Raw genomic sequence first — 14,621 nt, 5'->3', positions numbered from 1 at the left:
TCTGTCCAGACTCTGAGCCTCCTTCCCGAAAGCAAAGAGGAAAAGATGATTTTGCTGCATAAGTAGCAACAAACAAATGCCAGGCAAATAGTGCTCTCCAGAGACTTTAAGATAGTAAAGCAGGGCAGCTGCAGGTAGAAGCTTATAATCAGAAACAGGTAAAGGGCCTTCATGGATGGCCTCCTCCATCCATGCCAGACATTGCTAATGGGTCACAAAATTCTTACTCAACAAACGTGGACAGTATCTGTATGCTAAGTTGCTTCAATCGCGTCCGACTCTTTGTGACCCTATGGACATAGCCCACCAGGCTCCTCTGTTCATGGGATTCTCCTGGTAAGAATACTGGAGTGGGTTGCTATGCCCTCCTCCAGGGGATCTTCCTAACCCAGAGATTGAATCTGTGTCTCTTAAGTCTCCTGCACTGGCAGGCAGGTTCTTTACCACTAGCACCAGCTGGGACAGTATCTAGAAATCTTTAACTCCAGGCAGCCACTATCAATTGATCAGATCTGGCCCTTGCGAAAAACCCATTACTATCCTAGTTTAGGAGTTAAATCCTCAAGTTCTGTAGAGTTAGTATGGAAAACAGCTGCTATTATAGGAATCTCACTGCACTTGGGAATCAGAGGCTATGCAATCTTGGGGAAACCATTTAAAATCTTTGAATCTCAGTTTCCTTATTTGCAAAAGGGAGCTGGCAATAGCTCCTCCAGAATGTTCTGAGGATAAACAAGATGGATGAAAGCCCCTTGTCCAGTCCCTGGCAAATAAAACGCTTTTAATAAATGTCCGTTGGATTTGAAACTATAGCCATGTGGGGAAAACCGCACCACCCAAGCTTGCCTGCAGCTAATTCACCCAGAAACCCAGGTTTCAGTGTTTATCTGTGAAGGAGCTGTGAAGTAAGATGCTAGCTTGGGAAAACAAACTGATGTTGAAGGGTATGTGGTCACTAGTATAGGCAATCAGAACCAGGGAGACATTTATCAGGAAGAGCTTGTTTGAGTCCTTGTCCAAAGACAATGCCAGCTCCAGGTCCTCCTTTGCCATATCCATACTGGACCTCTAAATCATTTGACTAAAGCAACAGACCCTACCCAGAAATCTACTTTCAGGAAAACCACTTCCAGGGTTTGGGCAAGCATCTGTCTTCTTATGTTTGGAATGTTTAAAAGCTCCATAGAGAACATCTCAGTAAATAAAACCCACTCCTAGCCTTGTTAGTTCAGTGGAAACTGAGGAATTCCCCACTCAAGTGTCCCCATTTGGACAACTAGATGGCAAGAAAGGCCTTGGTGTGTGACCGATGCTTGCTATATGTTAACTCATTCAGCTTCATGTTAACAAGCCCTTTTTACAGATAAAGGATCTGGAGCTCACAGACATTAAGACGATCACACAGTCAGAAGGCAGGAATACTAGGATTTGAAGAGCTATCTGCCAGTCACACTCCACTAAATTCCAACACTGATGTGAAGCTGGAATCCACCCCAGTAAGGTCGTCAAGTTTAAACAGACAGGAATTTTGAAACAAACACATGAAAAAAAAATTCTAACCCCATTCTAGCAGCCATGGACTGGCCTATAACCAGGGGTTAAAGTGTAACTAAGAATAAATGCATCCTAGCATCTGCCAAAATAGAATTTAATACCTTGTAAATCCCATTTAATTCGTACTTAAAACTGAATCAGTCAATAGATAATACTCAGCCCTTTTTCTAAAAGCCTGTACGTAATTAATCTTTAGAAGCCAGTGTCACTGATGTCTTTTTTATTTTCAGCAAAGCACTTTCCACTGTTATATAATTTTGCTATGTCAAAGATAATGGAAAAAATGTGACCTACCAGAATGACTTGTAAACCCTACACATCAAAATACCTTGGTATGCATTTATTCTGAATAATGAGGGTTAGACCTAGGTGCTTTATCAGCATTTGCCCAGAATTACCTATCAATTCAGACCATAAATGCAGGCAAGATCTTTCTCATCTTTGGGAAACAGGGCATTACAATTAAATTTTTTTGGATATTATACAATTTCATTACCAGCAACATCGAATAGGGTGGCCTTGACTTGTAGGATGTGAGATTATTTAATCAAACTAGGCCAGTAACTAAAGCTGATGAGAGACCAAAAGGCAAGTACCTGGTAAAGCAGGCTGTCTGTTGGCACGTGTCTGTGTTTCCTGGAGCACTTGTGCCAAGAGTTGCAGCTGGGATGCCAATCCCACTCACAAGGAGATGACAGCAAGGTAGTACTTCGCACCCTGAAAAAGACACTACTGTTAAAATTGAGCACGGTCATTCCCAGTTTGGCGAGATCTTTGAAATGTACTGAAATTCACATTCTGTACAGTTTACCCACCTACGTTATGGCTTTCAATATATTCACAGACTTGTGCAACCATGACCACAATCCATTTTAGGACATTTTCATTACTTCAAAAAAGAAACCATTTAATCCTCCAATTCCCCGCTCCTCCTCCCAGCTGTAGACAACCACCAATCTAATTTTGTCTCTATAGAGTCACCCCTTCTGGAGATTTCATATAAACGAACTCATATGTGATCTTTTGTGACTGGTTTCTTTCACTTGGCATAACATTTTCAAGTTGCATCCAGGGTGTAGCCTGTGTCAGAACCTCACTCCATGTATGGATATATCATAGTTTACTTATCCACTTTACAGCTGATGGACATTTGGGTTGGCTGTTTCCACCTTTTAGCTATTATGCTCAAATGTGTACATGGACCTAGTTTTCATTTCTCTCAGCTGTATATCTAGGAGTGCAATTGCTGTCCTGTTCTTCAAGAAAGAAAAAAAGAAGAGTAAAGAATTCATTTTGGGGGCAGGGGTGGGTACTGCCCTGGCAGTCCAGAGGTGACACAGTGGTAAAGAATCCGCCTGCCAATGCAACAGACACAGGAGATGTGGGTTCGATCCCTGGGCCGGGAAGATCCCCTGCAGGAGGAAATGGCAACCCACTCCAGTATTCTTGCCTGGAAAACCCCATGGACAGAGAAGCCTGGTGGGCTATAGTCCCTGGGGTCACGAAGAGTCTGACACGACTGAGCACACGCATGTCATGTCATGTCTCTGGGGGTCCAGTGCTTAAGACTCTGTGCTCCCGATGCAGGAGGAGCGGCTCAACCCCTAATCAGGGAACTAACATCCCACATGCTGCAAGGTACAGCCAAAACAAACAAACAAAAAATTCACTTTTCAGGTTGAAAAAAAAATACCCAGCAGGTGATAAAACATCTAGAGAAAACTTTTTTTTAATTTTGGTAAAACACACTTAACTTAAATTCACCATGTTAAGGTATACAATAGAAAAAAACATTTTCAACTAAAAGGGAATTACGATACTGGCTTGTCTCTATATTTATACATGTAGGTTTCCCCCAATCAGAAAAGATGGCAGATACTTTTTATTTTAACCCCTCATCCCAAGACAATCCAAGGAAATGCTTTCTGGACATTTTTATGAATCCTGCCTGTGCCTTTCAAACAGCACAAGAGGCAAGCTCCTTTCTGGGCAGGGCTGGAAAACCAGCAGCCTCATGTGGGGATACATCCAGTGGGAGGAGGAATGTGCTTCTCACCAGTTCCGCACATACTCCTCTGCCTGCTAGACAAAGTGATATTGTGGCATCTGTGCAAAACACTCCCTACACAATAGAACAGAAATCAGAGAGTGTCCATTTTATTTGTGCAGGCAGGAGACCCGTTTCCCTTCTCCAAGGATCAGCAGGAAATGTGGGCACAGGCTAATGCAGGGACATCTGGATATCCTACAAAGCAACCAGCAGGATTAGAGCCCGGCCCATATACAGTTTCTGTTATTACTTCCCACAATAAATAAATGCCCAGCAAATCAAGATGGACTTGCTTACGCTTTGGGCCTTAGTATGAAATTTTCCTACATGTATCAATGCCAAATAGAGTTTGCCTCTTTCATTGAAATGGCTTGCTTTTGAATCAAGTCAGTTTTCTGCATTTTGACAACATCCTGATTTTAACTATCTTTTATGATAGTGCCTGAAGTTTCTGACATATACAGGAACCTCAAATAACAATCAGCCATTTCTGAAATACAAACTATTGACTAGTGATAGTCGCTCAGTCTTGTCCGACTCTTTGCGACCTCATGGAATGTAGCCTGCCAGGCTCCTCTGTCCATGGAAATTTCCAGGCAAGAATACTGGAGTGGGGTGCCATTTCCTTCTCCAACACTGACTAGGGCTACCTATAAATTAAGGAAAAGCTTGGAAGAAAACTAAATACACTTGGTATGCGATAGTATTGACAAATATGTAAAATTTTTGTCAGGTAACATGAGTTAGTGCCGGAAAACTTCATAAAATTTTAAAAAGGAAAATCCATAAGTGGCTCAGTAATCAGATGTCAATTCTTGTTCTTGTTTTTATCATGCCATGTACCATGTGAGATCTTAGTTTCCCAACCAGGAATTGAACCTATGCCCCCTATGTTGTGGGCATGGAGTCTTAACCACTGGACCACCAGGGCAGTCCCTGGCTGTCAATTTTTTTAAGAGAAAAAAATTTTTTTTTCTACTTGTGGCTGTTTTTTAAATAATTAATTTTTATTGTTGGTTACACACAATCTTGGTTGCTGCACACAGGCTTTCCTTGTTGTGGCAAGTGGGGGCTACTCTTTGTTATGGTGCACGGGCTTCTCATTGTGGTGCCTTCTCTTATTGCAGGGTCTGGGCACATGGGCTTCAGTAGTTGCAGCTTGCGGGCTCTAGAGCGCGAGCTCAGTAGTTGTGGCATACCAGGCTTTGTTGCTCCGCGACATGTGACATCTTGTGACATCTTTCCAGACCAGGGATTGAACCTATGTCCCTTGCATTAGCAGGCAGATTCTTCTCTGCTGTACCACCAGGGAAGTCCTAGGGCTATTTTAAAACCAAGTAAGCAATGGCAAAATATTTGCCAGTGTACCTATCGTGTTGGGCTTTGGGGGTCAATAAACACATGTGCAAGTTATCCAATCTGTGCTTCAATAAACTTGCAACACTCGGTCAACTGGTTGGCAGCTGGTTTTGACCTATCATATGATTACAGTTTGTAGAGTAGAAGCCCCAGCACAGTTCTGTTTACAGAAGCAAGACAAAGTACTAAAAGGAGGAAGGGGCTGGTAGTGAAAGAATTTCTTGAGGTCTTGAAAACTCAGTCATGACCTGACTTCCAATTATGTTCTAAAACCCAAAAGGAGCTGCTCATAATTACTATCCAGTATTACATGTATGTTGCGGCAATTGGAATAGTTCTGGAAAAGAATGAAAGGGACAGAACCCTTGGAAGAAATATTGGCCCCACTATTTAGTCAACTAGCTCAAGAGAAATCTCCAGTCAGAATGCTTGTCAGCAGATTTCCCTCCGTAGAAGCAAAACTTATCACCTACCTTCTAACCACTGAGATGTCTAACAGCTGTAGGGAGGGGAAGTATTTGGACAAAATTTTTAGGAAGGTCAGAGAACTGTGAGGTCAAGAGGGAACGAGCAGGATATCATGGAACGGGCTGCTCTAGATGCTTGTTCCTCCAAGTGTGAGTCATGGACCATCCACTGGGTGGGCATCACCAAAACTGACAGTATCACCTATAAGCATATTCAAATGCAGACTCTCAGGCCCCACCACATCTATAGCATTAGAACCTGCATTTTAATAGAGTGGTTCATATGCACATTAAAGGGTGAGAAATAAGATATCAAGGTGCCACTGAAGGATTTAGAACTTATTTACAAAATTAAACAGTAGGAGATAATCCCTCCCAGGATGCCAAGAAAGCAGAGTTTACTACAAGGTTAGTGAAGGATATTAATATGTCTACAGAAAGGCTGTGTCAAGTGATAAAGTCAGCAAACAAAAAAATGGGTATCAGCAAAATACTCTTTTGTCCATGTATATTCAAAGAACTCAAAGTATTATAAGGAAGATCTTGACCTGTGATGCAGAGACATTTCATCAGGCTCAAACAAAAAAATTTTTAAAGGGAATTTAAAAAAAAGGAACAGTCAACTCTCCTTATTAAGGATCATTTTGGAATGAATGCTTTGACTTCTGTTTGGCTAGACTTGGGAAACTGAGGATAACCAGAGGTGGTTCTTCCTAGGGCATTTACTCATTCTGATGGCTGGAAAAGGTTATCTCCAAGAAGAAATGAATCATGTGGCAGTCAATTTACACATCTGAGTCATGCATGTCTGTTTACAGTGAATCCTTTAATGACTGGTCCTGGGCCAGAAACTAAGAACATCCAGTTGCTGTCTGAGGGCTAAATCTTCGATCACGATGACTCAAATGAGGCTGTTTCACACTTGTAAAATTTGAAGACTAAATTATAACTAAGGAATGGTAAAGATATATAGCATGCGTATTGCAGTTTCCCAGTTCTCCAAATTATATGTCTAGAACAAGTATCACTCATTATTCACAATATTCCATACTTGGCCTGGGGATCCTCCCTAACTTGATCCTCTCAGTTGTCCACCCATCAACAGGTTTTGGCATGGTATATGAAGCTTGCCTGCCATCCTTGACAAAAGGTCCTCCCAGCTCTAAATTTCTGTCATTTTGGGACAAAGAGTTATGCCCAATCTCTAGGGGCTACTTGAAGAATCACAATTTGGTCATTACAACATGTTTTCCATAGCCGTCACTAAACCCTGACCCACATCACCTCTCCTAGGGTCACTCTATAGCTCTTGCACCCTCTACACATATATACACTTCCTTTCACTTTCAGGTAGGTAGGTAGATTTAGTCACTAAGTTGTGTCCGACTCTTGTGACCCCATGGACTATGGGGACCCCACCAGGCTTCTCTGTCCATGGGGATTCTCCAGGCAACTGGAGTGGGTTGCCACTTCCTTCTCTAGGGGAGATTCCTGACACAGGGATCGAACCCAGGTCTCTTGCACTGGCAAGCAGACTCTACCATCTGAGTCACCAGGGCAGCAAAATCATCATCATCATCTTCTTGCTGCCTCAGGATTCCATTCTAAAGCATCTCTGAAATTTCCCAAAGAAACATCTAGTTTGTTTCCAATAAAAACTACTTTGTAGTGTCAAAGAGGATCTACCTAAATCAAGTGTCTCAACAGCAATACTATGCAATACTATGGACATTTTGCACTGAATAATTCTTTATTCCATGGGGGGTGGGGAGTGGGGAGGGAGGCAGGGAGTGCTGTCCTGTCCATAGTAGGAGGCTGGGCAGCATCCCAGGTCTCTACTTGCTAGATACCAGTACCACCTCCACCCTCCCAGGGTTGGAAGAACCAAAACTGTAACCAGAAATTGCCAAATATCCTTTAGGGGACAACTCCTGCCACTGCACCTCCTCCCTTGCAAACTACTGACTTAAATGATTATACAGGAACTTCTAAAAGTTCCACCTTTTAGAAGATAGAACTATGGATCACAATTTTTCTTCTGTATTTCTGAATGTATATTGTTTATATGATAAAAATAACCTAAAGACTACTTTCTTTTTATTTCTTTTTAATTTTTTTCCCCTAATTTCTTTTAAAAAGAAATACCATTAGCTACACAGATACCTCAAGCTGATCCCTGAGTGAATGCCAAGTGTTTGGATTGTTCAGTTTAGAAACTGAATTCAGTCGCTGCATGTGCATCATACAGGAACTTTCAGTTAAACTTCTCAACGTGTAAAAGACACAAAAGAGGGACTTCAGAGAAGAAAATCAGAACTGAAGCCTCTTAATCCTTCTTCAACTGGTAGATCGGGGCAGGGGATGGTGCTGAAGAAAGACATGTTGAAGCAAAGACTGCTGCTTCAAGAGAAGTAATTACCTGAAAAAGCCTGCATGTACACTTCAGTCAGAAAAATACTTGCATTGTCAGAAAAAAAATGAGGCGCAATTTACTTCAAGAACTGCTACATTAATAGACCATGTAAAAATTTTTTCAAAATCATAAAATTAAAATATCTGAATGCAAAAATGAGGCTCAAAACACATGCATTCCTTCATCTTGACTGCTAGACCAGGAATTTCCTTAGAAGATTATACATTAATTTCATTACTGACTATTTTAATTCAGTCTGGGGAGACTATATCTGCCAGGAAGAAACGATCTGCATTTATTGAGAGAACATAAATTTGGAATCTGAGCTCAGGCTGAACTTGAAATAGAGTTTAACTTTAGCCATAAAAAAAAAAGGTAGTGTGCTTAGAGAATGAATATGATAAACAAGATATATATATATATATATATATATATATAAATTGCTTTGGGGAGTAGTGTTATTTAAAATTCTGATGAGAATTAAACAAATGGGAGGTTAGCTACAAAAAAAGAAAAGAAACAAGTTCCCAATGAAGAACTCAACATCTATTACCCTCATGACAGGGTGACCCTTGAGTCCACCTGGGCCCCCAAACACACACACAAAGCACCTTCTGGTCTCCTCTGCTTACCCAGGTTGCTGCCAAAGGTTCACGTGTCTTCTGCTCTCAGGTAGAAGTTCTCTTTTGTTCAGTGGAGTGATGCCCACTGCTGCTTCCAGAATAGTCATATATTTCTTGTACCTCATCTTGTCCCTCTCAGTACAAGGTCAAGGAAATTTGGGGCAGTGTTCTGCTGAAGCCGATGAAGTAATCTTTGCAACACTGGAAGCTGCTCTACTTTTAGATGCTCAGTGCATCCCCAGCCAGTGCTATTAAACTCTACTGTGGGGGGTAAGGCGTGGGGGCGAGGCCAAGGCCAAACCACAAATAAATAAATAAATAAATAAAAGCCTTGTTCAGATTTCCCTGCAATGTCAGTATTATATAAGGCTAGAGAATTTTGAATAAAGCACTAATGAAAATGATTTGCAGGATGATGGTGGTTCTAAACACAGCAATCTAATGTACACTCCCCAATTAATCCCCACATAAATCTTTTGAGGGCACTAATCCTTCAAGTACTAATGGCACAGAAGGTGATTTATCTCAAGGTCTGGTAATAATTGATCCAAAAAGCCTGCATGCCTCTGGGTGAACTAAAATCAGAAGCAGATCTGCTCCCTCTACAAATACTTCTCTCTAAAAGGCTGCACTTGACACTGAAGCAGGGAGTTCCAGTTGTCATTTATGGCAATTCATTTCTGCTGCTGCTGCTGCTGCTAAGTCGCTTCAGTCGAGTCCGACTCTGTGCAACCCCATAGACGGCGGCCCACCAGGCTCCGCCGTCCCTGGGATTCTCCAGGCAAGAACACTGGAGTGGGTTGCCATTTCCTTCTCCAATGCATGAAAGTGAAAAGTGAAAGTGAAGTTGCTCAGTTGTGTCTGACTCTTAGCGAACCCATGGACCGCAGCCTACCAGGCTCCTCCATTTACGGGATTTTCCAGGCCAGAGTACTGGAGTGGGGTGCCACTGCCTTCTCCAAATGCATTTCTACACACTACAAACTTTTTGCTTGAGTCAGTTTCAAAGCAAACATTAATTGAGAAGCAATTTTTTTCTTTTTATCTTTATTTATTTATTTATTTTTAATGTGGAACATCTTTAAGTCTTTATTGAATTTGTTACAATATTGCTCTGGTTTATTTTGTTTTTCTAGCCAGAGGAATGTGGTATCTTAGCTTCCTGACTAGGGATTGAACCCATGCTCCTGCATTGGAAGGCAATGTGTTAACCACTGATGGCCAAGGAAGTCTCAGAATATCTTTACCTCTAAAACCCAGCAGGGGTGAGCTCTGCTAGCATGAAAATAAGGCTGTTAGAAGATATTCAGAATCTAACCCTCTCCTTTTTTTAAGTGGCTCCTCTCAGCCTTAAGGACTTTTCTTACCCTTTTTCCATGGAGTAAAGGTGGATGCTCCATTATAGGGGTTCATCTAATGGGTCATGGTACACAGGACCCAGACTGGGTGGACTAGCCGTCCCTGGGATGAAAATAAGACTCTCAGAGAGAAATGCCCTCTTTCTACCAGTGTTGACAACCAGGGCTGACAGGAAGTTAGAGCTGTTGGCAGTCATGCTCCCCACCAGGGAGAGAGGGGGTCACCACTAGTTGATAAGAAAAACAATATGAGGAGAAATGTGATTACGTCATTTGAGTTTCTGAATCCAGCTATGCCTGACCATGCTAGGAGATATGTGGTACATTTTTACTGAGATAATAAATTAATTTTTGTGAAACTTAGTTTTAGTTGAGTTTTTGTTATTCTGAAAGAGTTCTGATTTATATGCCTCCTTGACCACTTCTTCAAGCTATTTTCTATTTAATGCAATATAAGTTCTACTGCTACTTATCTAAACAAATCCATACACAGAAGGGAAAATCAAGGAGCATTGTCCTATAGTACTTCTAACTAACCTAGACACTCACAATTAATAAGTGTTCCAACCCCATGTCCCCCAGATTGTGAACTCTCCTTCCACAAAATCTCTTTCTTGATAGCAAATTTCATTTTTTTTTTTAATCTAAGGGACCTAAAACAGTGGTCTCCAAAGTGGGTACATATACCAACAATCTTGGGGTGTGGAAAGAAAATATTAAACCATCTATTTCTTTTTTGTCTCTTGTCCATTAAAATTTTAGTTTAAGCATTTGTTATTAAATATTTGTAATGTTTGCTTTCGGAACTAATATATTTTAAATTTCATAAAAGTATAATTCTATGTGTGTGTGTGTGTGTGTGTGTGTGTGTGTGTGTGTGTGTGTGTATTTTGGCCACACAGCATGTGAGATCTTAGTTACCAAACAGAAGTTGAACCTGTGTTTCCTGCAGTAGAAACCTGGAGTCTTAACCACCAGGGAAGTCCCCAAAGTATATAATTTATAAAGTAATATACTCATATATATTATAGAGTATGCTTAAAAATCTGATGGGGTGTGTGAGCAAAGAAGTTTCATGGTCAGTCACTTAACCCTTCAACTGCTTTCTAAACCTCAATTTCCCTCTTGATGAGAGGCCTGAACTGATGAGCGCTAAATTATTTTCCAAGAACAGTAACAGACTATGAGCCTCCACTTCCCTATTATAATATTATAGGCAGCCCCCCATATCCATAGATTACTATCCACAGATAAAACCGACCTTGGACTGAAAATATTGGGGAAGGGGGATTCCAGAAAATTCCAAAAGGCAAAACTTGAGTTTGCCTAGCTCTGGCAACTGTAGGACATAGCATTTACATTGTACTCACAGCTATTCACACAGCATCTACATTGTAGCTGACTTCCCTGGTGGCTCAGACGGTAAAAGCGTCTGCCTACAATGCGGGAGACCCAGGTTCAGTCCCTGGGTAGGGAAGATCTCCTGGAGAAGGAAATGGCAACCCACTCCAGTACTCTTGTCTGGAAAATCCCACGGAGGGAGAAGCCTAGTAGGCTACAGTCCATGGGGTCACAGAGAGTCGAACACGACTGAGCGACTTCACTTTCACTTCCATTGTAGTTACAACTATTTATGCATCATTTACACTATTAGATATTATAAGTAATTTAGAGATGATTTAAAGTATACAGGAGAATGGGTTGCACATTGTTTGCAAACACTATGTCATTTTATATAAGGTATTTGAGCATCTCTGGGTGTCGGTATCCTTGGAGGTCCTGGACCCAATCTCCCATGGATACTGTATTATAAGTGACCATAAGTAAGAAGTGAAGACAAAGGACAAACCATTTGGTCTTGAAATATTTCATTTTCATAGTATTCATGAATACTCCCACTGGTTGTTCTACAAACAATTAGTACCAGTTAGTCACTGGAATTCTTTTACAGGCTGAACTTAGTTGGCTACAGCTGTCACTGCTCAAAAAAGCTCTAATACAGCCCTCATTTACTCATGCAGGATGGTATAATTATACTTACATAACAGTCTTTGTTCTAACAATTTGTATTTCTAATGACGTGCAATAAAAATTACTACACAACCCTCTCAAACAGTAAATGAAGTCTGAGTTACCAAAAACAAAAAAAGCAAGCTAAACTTGTTAGCCATTGGAAGCTGTTTTACTACAATGAAACTGACACAATACTTTTAAAATGGCATGTTTTACAGTTTAATTCGCTAAAGGAATTTCTGATGCATTTAACGTAACTTACAAAGTGATTCTTATCTATGATGATCTCATACAAAATTAAAATTTGGTCTTTTGTTAGGAATTCTCCCTTCGCAAGTAACTAAAAGAACTTATTTTTCTTCCACGAATGAGTTGTTCAGTTTTCTATTCTTTTTTAAAAATTGTCATCTTTGTATAAACTCCCTCATAATACTACAAGAGGACAATAACACAGAAAAAAATAAATAAATTAAGTCAAAATTTGTAATATGTATGTAACATATACAGATATGTGTGGATTGAAAATTCAAGTTTTGCCTTTTAGAACTTTCTGGAAATCCCCTCCCCCAATATTTTCAATTATATACAGATATGTAATTACATGGCTATTTTCTTTGTAATTCTAAAAAGTCTTTGGAAATTTTCATTTACTTGGTTAACTCCAATTTCTAGAGTTCTAGAAATTCTTTATAACTACAACTATTTGATTGAAAATCACTTATTTTTTAAAAATTGTTAAATATATATGATCTAAAAACCTTTTAAATCAGGATGCTCAAGTTCTCTTTCTGAATGATTAAAATTGGATATACAAATTTACAGATAAGGCTGACCTTTCCTTTGAACTGATGTCTACTTATTCCTGCTGGAGGAAGAGTGGACATCCTTCTTCACGGGGTATTCCAACTGTTCCTGTGTTTTAGAAGTATAAAAATGGAAATGAACCAATGCCCCAAACAGGCTGTTATACAGGGTGTGGTTTGCTTTACAGGGAGCTGGAAAAAGCCTTAACTAAAAGTAGAAGAGTCAGGGAAACCGTCTTTTTTTTTTTTTAACTCCACTACAAACAAAATAAACTATAACTTAAGGCACCATTTCATCCCTGCCAATCCCCAACAGCTTCATTAAAATACATCTCTACATATTTGCTACTCAGATGAGCCACTAGAACACTGTTAGAAAAACAGACTACACAGTGTAAAAGAATTCCAGAGTTCAAAGTTGTGCTTTCCTAGATTTAACACTCACCTCCCTGTCAGCTCAAGCTTGGGTTCTCTTTTCACAGCCAGTCTCAAAATGCACTACATTGGGTTTATACCATGACCTTCAACTGGATATACCAAATCTGTCCTTTCAACCCTGTCCCCTCACCCAACCCGGTATCTACCTGAAGGAATCCACTGCCTAGCCCCCAGCAGCAGTTGCTTCTTGCCTTTCCTGTTTTTTGCATCCTACTCCTGGCTCTCCCAGCATGAGACCTTGAAGTCATCCTCACCCATTCCTGGGGTGCCCAGTCATACAGGGAAAGAGAGCTGAGTTTAAATGAGAAGACCTGATTTGAATTCCACCTCTGCTGTTAACACCATGGGACCCTGAACAAGTTACTTGACCCTTCTGAACCTATTTCATTATCTGTAAAGCTGGAAGACCACCACACAGAGGTGGCTTTAAATAATAAATGAGATATGTATTTGTATCTCCCTCCCTTCCTTCCATCTCCTCTGTCTTTTCCCCATTCTTAATATCTCTTCAAGAAACCTCCGTAAATCCTCATTTCTTTGCAGGCAAGCATAAGGAGTACTTATACACGTCTGTCCCTTCCCTGCAGCTACAAAAAAAAGCCCAAGGCTGAGTGGTTTTGTGGGGAAAACAGGGAGACTGACTAAAGGGTACAGGAACCCAGGGGCTAGAGTAAATAATGAAAACTATCAAAAAAAAAAAAAAAAAAAGGGAGAAAGTAGTGTCCCCAGGCTTGCTGTAGGAAGCGGAGGAAAGGGGCCCAGCTTAGGTGTTACTCACCAGCTGGGGAGGTTCTTCCTTACCATATTTCCAGATTTTTAGTTTCTGCTAGCAAAGTGTTAGTCCCCTTGCTACCCCGAGGACTGTAGCACCAGGCTCCACTGTCCATGGGATTCTCCAGGCAAGAATACTGGAGTGGTTTACCATTACCTTCTCCAAGGAATCTTCTCAACCCAGGGATCAAACCCAGGTCTCCTGCATTGCAGGCAGATTCTTTACTGTCTGAGCCTGAATAATTAAAAGCCAAAAGACCCTATCTCTCAAATAACTGGAATGCATAGTAATTCTACAAGTACTCTCTTTTCTAAAAGATAAAAAAAATTTTAAACTCCTTATATGAGGGAAATTCACCCCTTATTAATGTTGTAAAAATTATACCAAAAAAAAAAAAAAAGAGAGAGAGAGAGAGAGAGAGTTCCCTAGTGGTTTAGTGGTTATGATTCAGCATTTTCATTGCCATGACCCCGGTTCAATCCCTAGTCAGATAACTAAAATCCCACAAACCACATTGTGTGGCAAAAAAAAAAAGAAAGAAAGAAAATGGAAAAGAAATTGTGTTCATGTTACATTTCTACTTTGAACCTAGAGTTGCAGGATTCTAGCAGATCTCTTGCTTGGGAGCAGATGAGCAATGGCACTGCACAGAGTTTCGGACACTGACAGGAGCTGGTTTAAAATTAAGAAGGGCTTGGCCATTCATCGGGTTAGGGAGATATTAGTCACCTTTGCTCTGCAACTTTAGGAGGGGGACAGAAGCTCCAGAAC

General features: G+C 40.6%; 1 protein-coding gene across 1 annotated transcript in view; it reads right to left on the bottom strand.

The window, feature by feature from the left end:
• The window catches only part of TJP2 (tight junction protein 2), a 96,446-nt gene extending 94,186 nt beyond the window's left edge, over positions 1 to 2,260 (bottom strand). Inside the window, exon 1 of the mRNA XM_052645363.1 lies at positions 2,151 to 2,260. The gene's annotated coding sequence lies outside the window, so the exon portion shown is untranslated. The remainder of the gene's footprint in view (positions 1 to 2,150) is intronic.
• Positions 2,261 to 14,621: the final 12,361 nt, after the last annotated feature.

The sequence above is a fragment of the Budorcas taxicolor genome, chromosome 8 (assembly GCF_023091745.1).
Source record: "Budorcas taxicolor isolate Tak-1 chromosome 8, Takin1.1, whole genome shotgun sequence".
Classification (NCBI taxonomy): domain Eukaryota; kingdom Metazoa; phylum Chordata; class Mammalia; order Artiodactyla; family Bovidae; genus Budorcas; species Budorcas taxicolor.
This window is presented reverse-complemented; position numbering and strand designations above follow the sequence as displayed.